This window comes from Tyto alba, unplaced genomic scaffold (genome assembly GCF_018691265.1).
Source record: "Tyto alba isolate M040663 unplaced genomic scaffold, T.alba_DEE_v4.0 Super-Scaffold_26, whole genome shotgun sequence".
In the NCBI taxonomy this organism is placed as follows: domain Eukaryota; kingdom Metazoa; phylum Chordata; class Aves; order Strigiformes; family Tytonidae; genus Tyto; species Tyto alba.
The window spans coordinates 23037204-23052138 of NW_024881300.1; the positions used below are offsets into that span (position 1 = coordinate 23037204).

Consider the following 14935-nt stretch of genomic DNA (forward strand, 5'->3'; position numbering starts at 1 on the left):
ATCTCCCTTTTTTATTATGTTTGTGGTACTACGGACTTTCCCTTTTTTCCTCTTCACTGCCCCCCAAAAGCTCACTTCAGCAATATGAAGTGAACCATGCTTTGAGTGTTATAAAGTAATATTCCTTATTACAAAAAGAACAGGGCTCCTTTTAATGAGTGCTTTAATACTACCGGTTCATGTCACTATCTAGGGAGCCCCTTTTCTTTTGTTCATAATGAGGAACACCTCATTTGCACTGTCCCTAGATTTATGGAAGGACAGGAAAAAAAACTTCAATTTATTACATCTTAAATGAACTGCTCCCAAAGCAAAAACAAAGAGGGTAGTAAACTGGTGCCTCTGCACTATATAGTTTGATTTTTATTGAGCTGTATAGTGATGTTCTGCCTCACCTAAGAAGGGTGAGCATGGGCTATAATTACCTCTTGTGAACCCCATTTTCTGATAACCTCACTGGCCTCTACCTCTTCAGGATGTTGAATCTGTCAGTTATGGTATTTTATTTGTTCTTACCGATGGAGCTGTATATGGTTAGAAGCAATGAAGCTCATTTGATATCTCATTTACTTGAAAAAATAGGGCATGCTTCCTGAATTTGAAACAGAAAAAACATTACAGTTGTTCTGTGAATTTTATTCTACTGCACTTCAGAAATTCTTTCTTTTAATTCTCTCTCCTTATGTTCATCCTAACCTTCTTTTGCTCCATCTGTGGTAGCAGTTCACTTCCTTGGCAGATATTCTTGCATACCGTAAGAGTTAACTAAAAAGAAAACAGGTTTTAATTGATGAAATCCTAGTTTTAGAAAAAAGGGCTTTAAGGTCAAAGTCTTTCTTTGTAAAGTGAATAGAGACAGGCAGTAATAGCTGTGTTCTTGGTACGAGATTAAATTCACTGTCTCTTGTGCAAGATGAATTGACATAACGGTGTTATTCCTTGCTTTTCTGACTTAGGAAAAAATGTACTAATTCCTTAAAGTTTTAATATCATTCAGCTTCTCCTTTACAGAAATGTTTTGGATAACCATAAAGGTGTCTTTCATGTGATAAATTTAAAGTAAAATTTGAAGTGTAAGAAGGTTTTTTGAAGGTGGTTTTTTGTTTTTCATAGAATCATAGATTTTTGGGTTTGTTTTTGTTTTGTTTTTTTTTTTTTTTTTTTTTTGACTTCACCTTATGTATACTTCCTTGCATTCAGAAATGTGGAGCCACCTAAAACATTTTTCAGCAAGATAGTAGCAATCTAGAACTTTCTGTCTAACCTATGGCAAAAAGCAGAAATCAATAATAAATGATTGTGGTGTCTTCCTGGTTTTGCTGTGTGTGTGAGTGTGTTTTCTCTGTAGTTCAAAGGTTATGGAAATTATAATAGACAAATTCCAGCTACAAATAAGACTTTATGCAAAATACTAGAAGTATTAACATCTATTTATTTATTTTATTTTATGCAAGAGTAAAATAACAGGCTTTTACATACCAGTCAAGGTTTTTTTAGACTTAAACTTCAGAATATTTTCAATATCTGCAACGTTATCTTTTGAATAATAATTACCTCTTATATTAAATTATAAGACAGCAGGATTCAGGATTAGATCTCTGCATATTATTCTAGTGAAGGAAATTATGACAGGGGTCATTTTTTAGAATTATGTAGGAGGGTAAAAGGTCCCAGGCAGCATTAGAAGGGAAGGCGTTTATAATTAAATTGTAATTTAGGCCTATGATTTATAGTTTTCTCAATGAAAAATTTGGTGCTGTAGAGAGATCCTAGGAGGAACTTTAGTGAGATACAACTTAATGAAATAATAAAAAGAAAAATGATTCTGGAATAGACTGTATTATAGTGGTACCCGTTAGCATGCGACAGTGTAGCTAATCTTCTGTCAGTATTTCCCTTATAAACTCCGTTTTCCAGGGTTTTATATCCAGGCAGTAAAAGTTTGTTCTAGGCTGAAATATGGCATGTAAGGTTTCATATCATGAGAATTTTCATTTTATATATATTTTTAAATCATTTAGCTCATTAAAACTTACAGAAGTATTCTAAAACATACAAGTTGTCAGTTCAAGACAAAGACCACTGCTTTTCTTTTTGTTGTTGTTATTCACGACTTGCAAGAAAACTGTAAGCCTTGTTCTTCATTGTAATTTGTGAAGTTGTTAAAGTATGTACAGTAGAAATCTGCTCTGAAATAGCACTCACTTACATAGAAACAGTTCATTTCTATCTAAAGGGCACAGAGTTTTTAAGTTTCTTAGTATTAGTATGTAGAGCAGGCAGACACTGGAATTAAAGAAGGGGCATTTTTATAGTTATTTTTCTTAATTAATTGGCTAAACTCCTCCCTACCATGATGAACTATTCTACTGGCAGGAAAACATTAATACAGAAAGGTTAAATGACTTGCCAAAGGCAATTGAGGTAGTCAGTGACTGATCTGACAACAGAAGCCATCTCTGACCTGGTATCCTCTGGCAGTAAAACTCTGTTGAACTAGTTTATGCAGACGGCTAACAGCTCGTAGGTGGTTTAAAGCCACCTTTCAGCTTAGGAAGAAATCATTTTCATTAAAACTGACTTTAAGAGAGGGATGGAGGTTCAGAAATTGCCTTTTAAACACGATTTGCTTGTGCAGATTCAGCAGCTGTTCCTACAATTTGTTTTTTCACTGGCCCAACTTATAAAAAAATACATTTTTTTTTTTTTCCTTGCAATTACATGAATTTTGTATAATCATAGGAAGTCAATATGCAAGTTTAGTGTGCATGCCATCTGGATTTTATTACACTAAGATTAAGGCACTGTATCAAGCCTTCTGATACTTAAATTTTTTGTAGTAACTTTGAATGCAAGTATGAACCTTATTAAAGTAAACGTACTTAAGCACCCTCTGAAAGAAATAAAACTGGTGAAATTGTGTCTAAGCAAATAAAGAGAGGAGGACAGAAAGAAAAATATTATGATGTATGGCAAACATTGCCTTGGAAATTAAAGAGGGAAGAACAGAAGGATACTGAATTAGAAAAATTCTCATCTTCCCTTTAACAGGGTTGCTGAGGATTCAGAAACTCACTACTTATATCAGAAAGGACTATGTGATGGAAAAGGTGTATTGGCTTGGTGGAAGCAAAGCTGAGAGGTGTGAGTAGAAGGCAGTGCTGGAGATCGGAACTAACTACTTCTCTAAGGACTGGTACTATTTGAAATTTAAACATTAACTTAAAAATTATCCAAATAGCTATTTATTTAATGTAATGCATAGATTCTTCCCAAAATATCCAAATTTAATGAGAAAACAATAAACTTTTAAAAGACTGTGTTCACATAATGAGTATTTAGGAATGTTAGGAAGTAATGTATGTCTTGGAGAAAAAAAAATCTTTTTTTAATAGCACAAATTATTCTCTGGTTTCTGTGTAAATAACAGTTAGTTTAGAATGTATCTAAATATCAAATTTACATCACAGGCTCTAACATTTTCAGAGAAACTATTCATAGTTTATTGTGTCAAATTAAAAAAAATAATCATTTAGATTATCTTTTCCTTTTTCCAGGTTAACCTGGAAAATAAAAGGTTAAGGCTGACCCTCGAAAAAAGAGGTATTTCACCTTAAAGAAGGGAGGAAGCAAGAGGAGGTATTTCCAGAAAAAGATATTTTTGCTTGTAATTTTCTGAACCTTGCTTGCAGTAACTGTTGATTATGGAGACGTTTGTTTGAAATCCAGGCTTTCTTCTCCGTAACTCCTTTCCTTCTCCACGAGTGCCTGTGTTTGACTTGTCCTTTTGTTTGGCAAGGCGCTGTGATCGTATACCTCATTTAGCATCTTAACATCCCTCTCGGGTGAGGAAGCAGCAGCCTTTGTTTAGGAAGAAAGTCTCTTTGATAGTCAGAAGCGGCGAGTGCTGTAACACCCCCCCGCGAAAGCGCGCTACGAGGTGTGAGCGCGTCGTGCGTTCCAGCCCTGCCGCTCCCCGCAGGCCCCAGGCGCGGGCCAGCGGCCCGCCGGGCTTCGCCCCCGCTCCCTCAGCGGCGCGGGCGGCGGGCCCGGGGCGGCGGGCCCGGGGCTGTGGCCGCGGGGGCAGGCCGCGGGGGCAGGCCGCGGGGGCAGGCCGCGGGGGCAGGCCGCGGGCTAGCGCGGTGCTCTGCCCGGGGCACCTCGGCCGGGAGCTGATGCTGCCCGGTTTTATTTTGGCTCCCTTAACCACCCAACGGAGCCATTTTGACGCCGGCTTCCCGCCCCTCCTTCTCCCGCGAGCCCCAGCCATGACGGCGGCCAAAGGCACGCGTGTGCGCGGCGCTTCGCTCGCAGGTGAATCTCCGCCTCTGGGGCCGTGGCTGGGTCCCCGGCTCCTCTGGCTGGGGGGCCCCGGCGTGCTCAGAGCCCCCCGAGGAGGGCTGGGTGGGCACAACGGGCCAGAGAAAGGAGCAGCCCCGGGGCGGGGAGGCGAATGGCTCCCTGGGGCTCCGGAGGTGGTTGGGAGCGGTGGGAGTGCTGCTGCGGGGCCCGCGCTCCAGCCGGCCCTGCTCACCTCAGGGGGAACTTGATTATGTCAGAACCAAAAGCATTTACACCCAGTCTGTTCACGGAGAAAGTCATAGGGGTGATTCAGTTTTATAACGAAAGTGTTTACTGCTGCGGAGGGCTCCTGCTAGGTGAGCGGTAGAAATTGAAATGAATATAGCGCACGGGAAAAGGAGTGCGGATTCCAGGAGTAAAGCAGATAAACGCCTCTTTAAAAAAAAACAGGATGTTTTTTAATGCCTCTGCAAGAAACTGCTGAGGTGGTGCTGGTCAAGTCACTTAACCCTCACGCAGACACTGCTAACCGTGCCCACTCTGCAGTCTGGGTGCTCAGCTTTGATGTGTGGGGTTCTGTTCGCAGAAGTGGTGAAAAATCCCAGCTGCAATGGGAACTAGCAAAAGCCATTCTAGGAGTGTATTAAATGCTATGAAATGCTGTGCTTAAAGAGCAAAAAAAATCAAGTCTAAGGTGGCTTAGAGTGAATACCCAAAATTAATAGACATATTTGACCTTAATCTGTCTTCCTGGACAAGTTTAATTATGGCAATTTCTTAACTTCAGCTCCAGCTCTTGTTTTAGAAATGTTAGTGTTCTTTTAATGTGTGGGTTATTTTATTTAATATCACTATGTTTTCTAAGGAAAAGCAAAAATTTCCATATATGAAGATTTACTGGAGTGGAAGGACTTTGGAGATGCTTAAGATTAATTTCTCTTTCTAAATAAATTATTGTTTCTGAGATGAGCTCGAATTGGGAGTGAGAAGTAGGAAATTAGAAATACTGTTTCAAGAGCCAAATTGAAAAGGGAATCTTTTTGGAACGGTATTATTCCCTTTGTGATCACAGTCTGTCCTGTCAGGAATCTTTCAGTGTAAAACATTGGGTTTGATCTGATGATTAAAACCTGATGATGCATGTCTTGATTTACATCAACTTGAGTCCTAGCATTTTTTTAGCCTTTATTATTTGTCTCATATATCTTAAACAAAGATGTAAAGCTTGTAATATCTCTGTCTAATTTGAAATATACATATTTGAAAATACAAAATGTGCTAAAACACAGTCATAGGTATGGATTAGTAGTACATCCTAATATGTATTATTATTATTACTAGTAATTTAGAAAAAAAAGCATTACTAATTGCTAGTAATTTAGAAGAAAAAGCTCTACTAGTTACTAGTAATTTAGAAAAAAAAGCTTTGCTAGTTACTTTTCTTAGTCAAACTCTGTTTGCCTTATCTGTCTAACCTACTGCTCTTGGTGCCTAGTTTGATGGCAGCAGCTTTCTTTTCTGTGCCTCAGTCGTGCCAGCAGCATTGTGAAGGAGTTTTGTTCTGCCCCTGAAGAGTTCCAGATGCTGTAACCTGCAGAATTGTACCAAAGTAGTGACTGATAGGAATGAAGGCTTTAGGTCAACTGTGTTTTTTCTCAGTTGATGATAGGAAGAAACACTTGATGTACTTTTTCTGTCCTCCTTTGAAAAGAAAAGGCAGATGCTAGATTTCCAGAGGAGATAAGAAGTCTGCTTGTTGTATAAAAATGTATTTCTGCTTTCCTGGAAGTTTGGAAGGCACAGTTTGTAGAGAGATGTTGTATCTCTCATACGCCATATGATTTTACTATGTTTTACTCTTTCTCTGTTTACAAGAAAAAGGCTGAAAACGTGAAATTTTAGACACAAGCAGTGATTTTACATCTGTTTTTCATAAATTTGACATCATTTACTCACATGAAATAATTTCAAGTTTGCTATTAAAAAATGAAAGAAACTACCAATGCCTTAGATTGAAGACTCTGAGGAAGGTAGTTTTGAAACCTGCTGATGGTGTAGAAAAAACCCTTTGGTTATATATATATAAAAGAATAAAGTGTTTTCTTCTTCCTATAGAGCTAGTTTTGTGAGTAGGATTCTAACAGAGCAGGAGAACTCGTTGCTTGAGTGCACTTACTTTAGTTCCACATCTTATCCAACTCTAGCAACTTGAACTTGTCATTATCAGACACAGAAGGTCAATGCATTAGCCATGGTACTAGCTCTTTCATGTGGCCTTTCTGAAGAGGAAAAAAACAGCTTTTAATCTTAGCTTTTATAAAATACTGTGTGTACTGGGATACATCCTAACTTGTCATTTTCTTGTCTGTTTTAGTGCTGGGGGATATCTGGAGATGCTTTATGATGCCACACAGATACACACGTCTGCAAAAGGCCTAATCTGAAGTGAATCTTCTATAAATAATAAACAACAAATAGGTTCCTTTTAGTTATATTAGCCCCAAAATAGGTCATGTACATTTGTTTTAAACGCAAACTTAACAATAAAGTAAATTCCCTAGGTGGAGAATTTGATGTGTTTGTGCAAATTTTCTGGACACAGTACAAAAAAAAGCCAACACCTATATTTTACCATTTAAAATATTTATACATTGTCTCTTAAAGTCCTGTGTTTGAAATACTGTTTATAATAAACTCCCTACTAGAGAACTAATAGTTACAGTGTAAACACTTGTCATTTGTTACTTAAACACAAAGTAATCTTTATTACCTTTTTTTTTTGTATAGAAACTTAGTGTTTTCCATTGTTACCAGAAAAGTTGTCACCTTAGTTTTCAGCCTTCAAGTAATCTTATTTTTCAATATCTACTCTAATTTGTGTTGTCCTCCTCTAAGTCAAAAAAACCTGATACTGAAATATCCAACTGGCTAGGCACATATGCAAGATGCTTCTCTATCTCAGCATAACTTTCTGGCAGATCATACCTAGTTCTCAGACTTAAGTTGTTCAGTGTGCAAATATATTAACAGTAAAATGATTGCCTAGCCTAGAGTAAATTGGTATGTTTAGTATGTCAGTACTTAAGCTAAAAGAAATGAAGGATTTCACTAAAAAGGTGGAGCAATGAGAAGAAAATCTAAATGGATGTATTTTCTGTAAAATTGCAGTCTTATACCTCAGGTGAGAAGGCCTTTTCAGCCCATGGTCCACAGGGTCTCGTGGTTCCTTGGGCCGCTTCTCAGGAAAGGTGATTAAGGAAAGCAAGTCCTGTGTCAGTAGGCTTTCACTCTCTAGGCTATGTGCCTCCACTGGAAATATTAATATGGTTTTCAAATAAGAAAAGACTGAAAAGACAGCCTAGGCAATCCTTTTAATGCTCCCCCTGAATATAAGAACTAATATGTTAAATTCTGTGGGTAACTACAATATAAAGGAAGGCATATCTGAGAAATAAGTAATTTATTGTGGTTGTTTGGAATTAAAATGGCTATGACACCTATTGTAATTTTCATACTATTTCTGCCTAATGTAATGGTGTTTTGGATTTTAATTGGAGTCTTTAAGTGCTACTATAATACAAATAATACATATAGGATGTCTCACAGTAGTATTAGACAAAGGTAAAACGCTAAAAATCGTAGTGCCACATTTTCCAGCTTGTGTTCTTCTGTGGAGCTAGCTAGAATCTTAAGTTCTGTGTGTCACCCATTGTAATATACATAATTTCTTCGTCCCTATTCATTTTCATCCCTGAGATGCATTGTAAAAGTGTAAATCCATCACTAGATAATTTTCAGTTCCATTATTTACAAAAATGAATAGTTAAGGAAGTCATTGTTATTAGTGGGATGCTATTGTTGTTTCACAGAGATAGGGACTGCCAAGGTCTTGAATGATGTACACTTGAATGTTCTTTCAAGATACTTGTACCTGTTTCATTCGGGAGGAGTTTCACTCATGTAAAATCAAACAGAAACAATTTTAGTAGCCTCTGAAAGGAGAAGGGAAAATGGATATTAATGAACTATTTAATATTCTGCTATGGAAGAGATGCAGTGATTTTGCTGTTGACACTTTTGCATGGAATTAAAGAGATCTGGTGCTTGTTTTACTCGTCTGTCTTTGTTCCTGAAAGACTTTTCAGTGTCATCAGATTTAGTTTTGTAACCCAAGAGATATTTTACAGACATGCAGACAAGAAAAAAATGCTTCTTTTTCATGGAATTCATTGCTATTCAGAACATGGTCCTTTGATGAATTAGAAATTTTGGCTAAAGCTTTAATGAGATTTTTATTTCCTGAACTTATGTTGGAAAATGTGTAGGCTCCATGATTCACAATTTTGAATAACCTTTTTTTTTTTTTTTTTTTTTTTTTCTTTCCCCCAGAATATTTCTGGCTCATTGTTTATTACTCAATATTTTATTGATTTGTGGGTTGAGAAGTTCACAATGAAGGTGGAACAGTTTAGAGCTATAGATCTTTACTGCATGGTCTGCACTGACATGCTTGCTTGCTACACTCAGGTAAGCATTTGCAATTCAAGGTTACGCAGACAACGCTATGGCAGGAATAATACGGGTAGCTGCAGAATTCTTCATGTAGATGCACCGTTCTATCAGATGTCCGCTGGTTTACTGGCGCTTATTTGTGAAGCCCGAGTCTTGTTTGCACCTCTCCATCTGCTAATGCCTACGGTGAAGCAGTGTTGGAGGGAGAAGGGCCAAGCACTGATCCTGGTAGCCTGGGGTCTCAGGCTTCTGTGTGAATTGTTGATTTTTGTGGTGGTCTTTGGGTGTCCTTATTTTGTGAAGCATAATGGCGTTGGTAAGAGCCTTTACCTTTTGATGTGGGAGAACCTGTGGGGCCTCCAACAGAGGAATCTATAGGAATGGTTGTCTCCCTTTTCTGACTCTTATCTTTTTTAATTGTGCAGTATTAGTCAGTACATGTAAGTTGCCTTTAAGTTTTCAGCTAATGATACTGTAATGTCAGTGGCTTGTACCTGAGACTGGTAGTTTCAAGAAATTGTGCTGTGAATGTAGACAAGTAGATTTACATACTTGCTGCATTAAATGTAACTAGATAACCATTTGTATTTATTTCATGTTTACTAAAATCTTTCATCATGTGGCTGGTTGTTTCGTTGCACATGGACAAGTAATTTGGGAAGCCTTCCACAAGCTGTCGTTGGATGGTCTTAGATTTTCTAACCTCTCCTGTGTTCTCATACTATGCTACTCACAAAAATTCTCATAACTGAAAAATGTTTGATTCATATGACCTCCCACATTTTGGTAACTCACGTGGGTTCTGGCATGTTTAAAATAATAGGAATATTCAAGTTATTGGTGTAGCTTGTCCGTTAATTTGCTTAAAATCAAAGTTTTTCAGGGTCACAACACAGAAATATTTTGGTGTTGACTAAAAAGAAAGGGGCTATCGGTATATAATCTTAGCAGTTGCTGAAAACTTTTGAAAGAGCGATTCAGTAGCAGTAAGACTTACTTCTGCTGCAGAGCCAGCAGATAGATAACGAACCTGGAGCAGTGTTATGTATCTTTGTATTTAACTATGAGTGTTAATAGTACAGAGCATTATCTAGCCGTTTTCCTGGTCGTAGCTAAGAAATTATTTTTGAAGGTATTTTCCACATCATTACAGTGATATGGCTGTCGATGTAGAGAAAGTTCTTGATCAATATTCATTTTAATACACATTAATGAGTGGGAAATTGAATAGTGGTTCACGCTCCTGAAGGCGTTCTGCTCGTCAGGTGCACAGCTGGGGTGACGCTGCTTGGGGTGCTGTTGGCTGCACTGGGTGCTGCTGCGGGTGGTGATAAGCCCTGCTGAAGTGGGGTGTTCCCCCTAAATGGAGCCAGAGCATGCTTCTCCTCCATCATATTCATTTGGGTTTCTAATCCAGAGGCACCTTAGTCAAAATCACTATCCTAGATTTTCCCCTTTTCTCTTGATTCATTTCCCTTTGCTTCCTCAATCCTGTATCTAGCTCCAGAGGGAACACCCCTTGACTTTACAGGTTTGCCTTCCATATTTAAGTTTTTTCTGGTTTCCTTTTCCCTCTACCTCTTTTGGGGATTAGATTTTCACTTATGCTGTGGGTGCCTAATCTATTTAGAATTCTCTGATCCTTTATCCTGTTGAATTTTGGTTTGTTTATATTTTAAGACTCACTTTCTGTTGTGTGCAGCTCCCTGCTCTGTTTTTGTGTTGGTATCTGCCCGGTGGAAACGCCTCTCGTTATAAGTGACCTCCTTCTTCTGCTATATTTTTCTCTCCTTCAGTTCAGGAAACATCCGAGAGGAATAACAATGTTTTTTACAGCTAAAGTCAGAGGAGTAGGGAAATTCTAGGCATCTAGCCCAGCACAGAGAGCTCCTCACTCTGGAGCAGCGTGCTATTATGTGAGTTGCAAATGATGTCACTTTTCACCATTAGAAATAATGCCAGATATTAATTGAGATTGTAATCTAATATAGTTCAGTGTTTGGACATGACAAGATATGTTTGGACTGTTTAAAACTGCAGTACCTGTTTTTAGACCATCTTATCTTGGAAACCCTGCAATCTGTTCTCAACTTTTAAAAAAGGAAATATACTGTATCTGCTTACTGCTTGAAGCTTCTTTTCCTCTGCAAAGTCTTTTCCAGAGAGAAGAAATTTACTGACTGGACGTTTCAATTCTTATTAATATCTGTATATTTTAATTTTCAAGCCTAGACATCTGAGGAGTCTGTGAAAACTGTCCATGTATCCCTATTCTGTCTGTTTGGCACAGGCAATTTTAATGTATGACAGATGTTTGAAAGGTAAAACACCTTTTTTTGGTGATTAGTTTTGCCCTGATTGGCAGATTTAAAAATAAAATTAAAATATTGTTTTGACACACAAAAGGATGAGAGTCATATAATCTATATTTAGTGCCTAATTCATATGGTTTATAAGGATTGACTCTCGGGCCTTATCTTTCTGAAAATATTAACCAGTGCTTTCTTCAAAAGTGTTCTTCCACGCAGCTTTTGTTGCAGTTTGGTTCGTGGTTTTTGGTCTCTGTGTTAAAGAGTAGAAAGGAGGGGTCTGTTTGTTTGGTAGCCTTCCATTGTTTTTTTGGTGCAGATTACGAAGTAATTTGGGCGGATTTGGCTTTTACACGAGGGCAGGAACACGGCGTTTGGAGACCAGCACTCTGTATGGCCTTGCCCACCCCATCTTTTCAGCACCAACTCAAAACCTGCCTCGTGTTCCTGGTCCAGCCTGGGTCGAGTTCGGCTTTGGTCACAGGGTGGGAAGGGAAGCTTGAGTGTGCAAGGCTGCAGTCAGCCGCTCGGGGCCGTGACCGTGGCGCTGCCTCTGCAGCCAGGTCTGCTGTCCCGTGCCGCCGGCTGCTTTGGAGCATCGCCGCCTCCTCCCTGGCGCCGAGCAGAACAGGCCGCTGTGCTCTGCCCCGCGGAGGGGGCGTTGGTGGTGGGCCCGATGGCGTGGGGCTGGCTGGGGGCAGTGGGGAGGCTGGCTGGGGGCAGTGGGGAGGCTGGCTGGGGGCAGTGGGGAGGCTGGCTGGGGGCAGTGGGGGACAGTGGAGAGGCTGGGCTGGGGGCAGTGGGGAGGCTGGCTGGGGGCAGTGGGGAGGCTGGCTGGGGGCAGTAGGGAGGCTGGCTGGGGGCAGTAGGGAGGCTGGCTGGGGGCAGTGGGGAGGCTGGCTGGGGGCAGTAGGGAGGCTGGCTGGGGGCAGTGGGGGACAGTGGAGAGGCTGGGCTGGGGACAGTGGGGAGGCTGGGCTGGGGACAGTGGGGAGGCTGGGCTGGGGACAGTGGGGAGGCAGTGGGGAGGCTGGCTGGGGGCAGTGGGGAGGCAGTGGGGAGGCTGGCTGGGGGCAGTGGGGAGGCAGTGGGGAGGCTGGGTCAGGGGCAGCGGGGAGGCTGGCTGGAGGCAGTGGGGAGGCTGGTCCGGGGGTCACAGGTGAACCCTGAGTGCACCCGGTGCCACTGCCACCCAAACCTTCCGGTACCGCATGCGACTGAGCTGCTGGTAGTAGCAGGATACCATTCTATACTGGTGTGGGACCAAACTGGTACTGTCACATCCTCTCTCCTAACATACCTTTACTTTTAGACTGGAAAGGAAGAACAGAGGAAACATTTTTGTCAGACAGATGGACAAGAAAAAAATGTTTGTTCACACCCAACCCTAGCTAACATTATGGTTTTCATTTATTTGCGCTAGGTACTTTCTGGATTTATCCTGAAGGAGAAGCGGGATTACTGAATTAATGCCCGGGCAGTGAGTGTCCTGTGTTACATACAGCAGCCCAGAAGTCCTTCGTATATGGTAGGAAAGCCTCTTCCTTTTTATTTCCGAGCTGAGTTCCAAGTGTAAATATTTAGTATCATTTAAATGAGGTTTTTGAAAAAGCTGTCCATTTTTCAGCTTTCAGTCTAATGCAATCTGAAGGTGTGTGAATTGTTGGCCACAGTGTGAGTTTAAGGCTTTAGCATGTAGGTTAGTGAATTATGTAAATTCAGAACATAGCTCTACATTTGAGCATTAAAACACCATACCAACAATATTAACTTTAGCAATAATGATAATCTTCATAATTTTTTCCGGGGCAGTTGCAGCAGTAAGTGATCTGCCTGTGTTAATGGCCACAGAATATGTAGGTGATCTCTGCCTGAATATGCATTTTTTTTCAAGGAGAAGCTTTGTTCCAGACTCTTACACTGTCCTGGGAGAGTAATTTCTGAAAATATGATATAAATGCAAATCTGTGTTTAAAAATACTGAAACAACTGTGTGCATTAGCTGGTTGCTTGCTATGGTATATTGTTTCCGCAGTAAGTTTGCTGATGATGTAGATGGTCTGATTTTATTTTGATGTATTCAAATGCAATATCCAATATTATTTATGAGAATATGAGATTTTTTTTTCTTCATTACCTAGTACTAAGTATGCTTTGCTTCTCTGTCATCAGTGCTATGGTGGTCTACTTGTGCAGTTGAATTTTAGCCAAAATAACTTGAATTTGGGGGCGGGGGGTGGAAAAGAAGGCTTCTTTTCACTTTGTGCTAATAGTATAGACAGGTTTGTGGAATCACTGCAGCAAGTTTTAAATGATGTATGAAATGAAAAATTCCTGTCTGATGCACAGAGCGAATACAGCCATTGGTGTCTATGAAATCGCTGCTGCGAGAGGCTATTTGTTCTAATACTATTTCAGGCATGCCAACTTTTAATTTTTTAAAAAACTCTCATACTTTTATGTGAAAGGCATAAGTCTTTCACAGAAACAAAAATTTGTTAGAAAAATCTTTTAAGATGCTGCATCAGTAAATATCCTAAGGAAGTTTTCTAGGTTTTTGTATGTTTTTGTTTGAGCCTAAGCAGCGTTACCTTATGTTACGACGTGCGGATATGATGATGGCTGTGAGAATGCTTTGAACTTTCCTAAAGTGAGAATTTTAAAAGATGAATGATAGTATTCAAGACTAGGAGTCCAGTGAAGTAGTGTGTTTGAGAGGTATAGTGGGTTTAGGAACTAGAGTGAAGGTAAAAGTGATATCCAACAGGGAATCAGGAGTTCGAGTTTTGTGGGGCGTGTTATATATTTGCATGGTTGATACAGAGTAGGAATTCTTGGGCAGTGATTGGACAGAACCTTTTTTTCTAATTTTCCGTCTTAATCACCCAAACATTTTTTCCTGCACTCAATGACACATGGCTCTTTTGGCGAAAAGTGAGATTATTTCACTTAAAACATGCATGCAAGGATTCAAAGTAAAATTATCCTGGTTAGGCAAATATTTTTACTTCCTAGTGTTTGAGTTTGATGTCTCTGTCATTCTGAAAAAGTGGTTTTAAAAGTTTAAGGAATGTGTGCACAGGCAACTATATACATGTAAATATATAGAATTATATGTATATAATGTAAGAAATGTGTCTAGATAAGAAGGCATTGTGGCTGATAGAAATATTTGTTTATTCACAAAGAGAAAGCTTGGAGTTACTTAGCTTGAAGAAATGTTTTCTCATGACTTCCTAGAGTCAGAAAATCAAATGCTGCCTAGGCTTTTTCTTCTGAAAACATTAGCTGCTTCTTTTTTTAAAGCGTATGTTAATATTACCTTCCAGGTACATCTATTTACACTTTGTTATAGTCTTATGGTTACAGTAGAAACTATATATTAAGTATTTTAAAATATAAATTTAAAAAATCCAATAAAATTCTTTCATACCATAAGAAATTATCATTTAGTGGTATCAGTTAGTTTGAGGGTCTTTTCTTTAGTGGCCCTACTGCTAAGTCTGCCCGTTCTCATCTTTCGTATGCAGTATTTTAGATAATTGTGAAAGGGTACAAAAAACCTGCTCTATTTCTCTCCTTCACAAAGCTTGCCTATAAAAATTGGTTCTGATAGGACACCCATGTCAAACACATATCAAATGCAGTTGTTTTCCTAAAGGCAAAAAAAAATAATCATGATGCATAACATTTTGTTGGATGAAAACACTTCACCCCCCCCTGAAATCTTGAAAATCTCAAAGATGCAAAAGGGTTTCTGTATCATTTATGATTCATAAGTGGATCAGCATTATTAAAATCCACAGGAGCCC

The 14935-nt window shown here is 39.4% G+C and overlaps 1 protein-coding gene across 1 annotated transcript in view; it reads left to right on the forward strand.

Annotated features, from left to right (window-relative positions):
- ZFHX3 (zinc finger homeobox 3) overlaps nt 1-14935 on the forward strand; it is a 545789-nt gene that overhangs the window by 83488 nt on the left and 447366 nt on the right. Inside the window, exon 2 of the mRNA XM_042797341.1 lies at nt 12547-12651. The gene's annotated coding sequence lies outside the window, so the exon portion shown is untranslated. The remainder of the gene's footprint in view (nt 1-12546; nt 12652-14935) is intronic.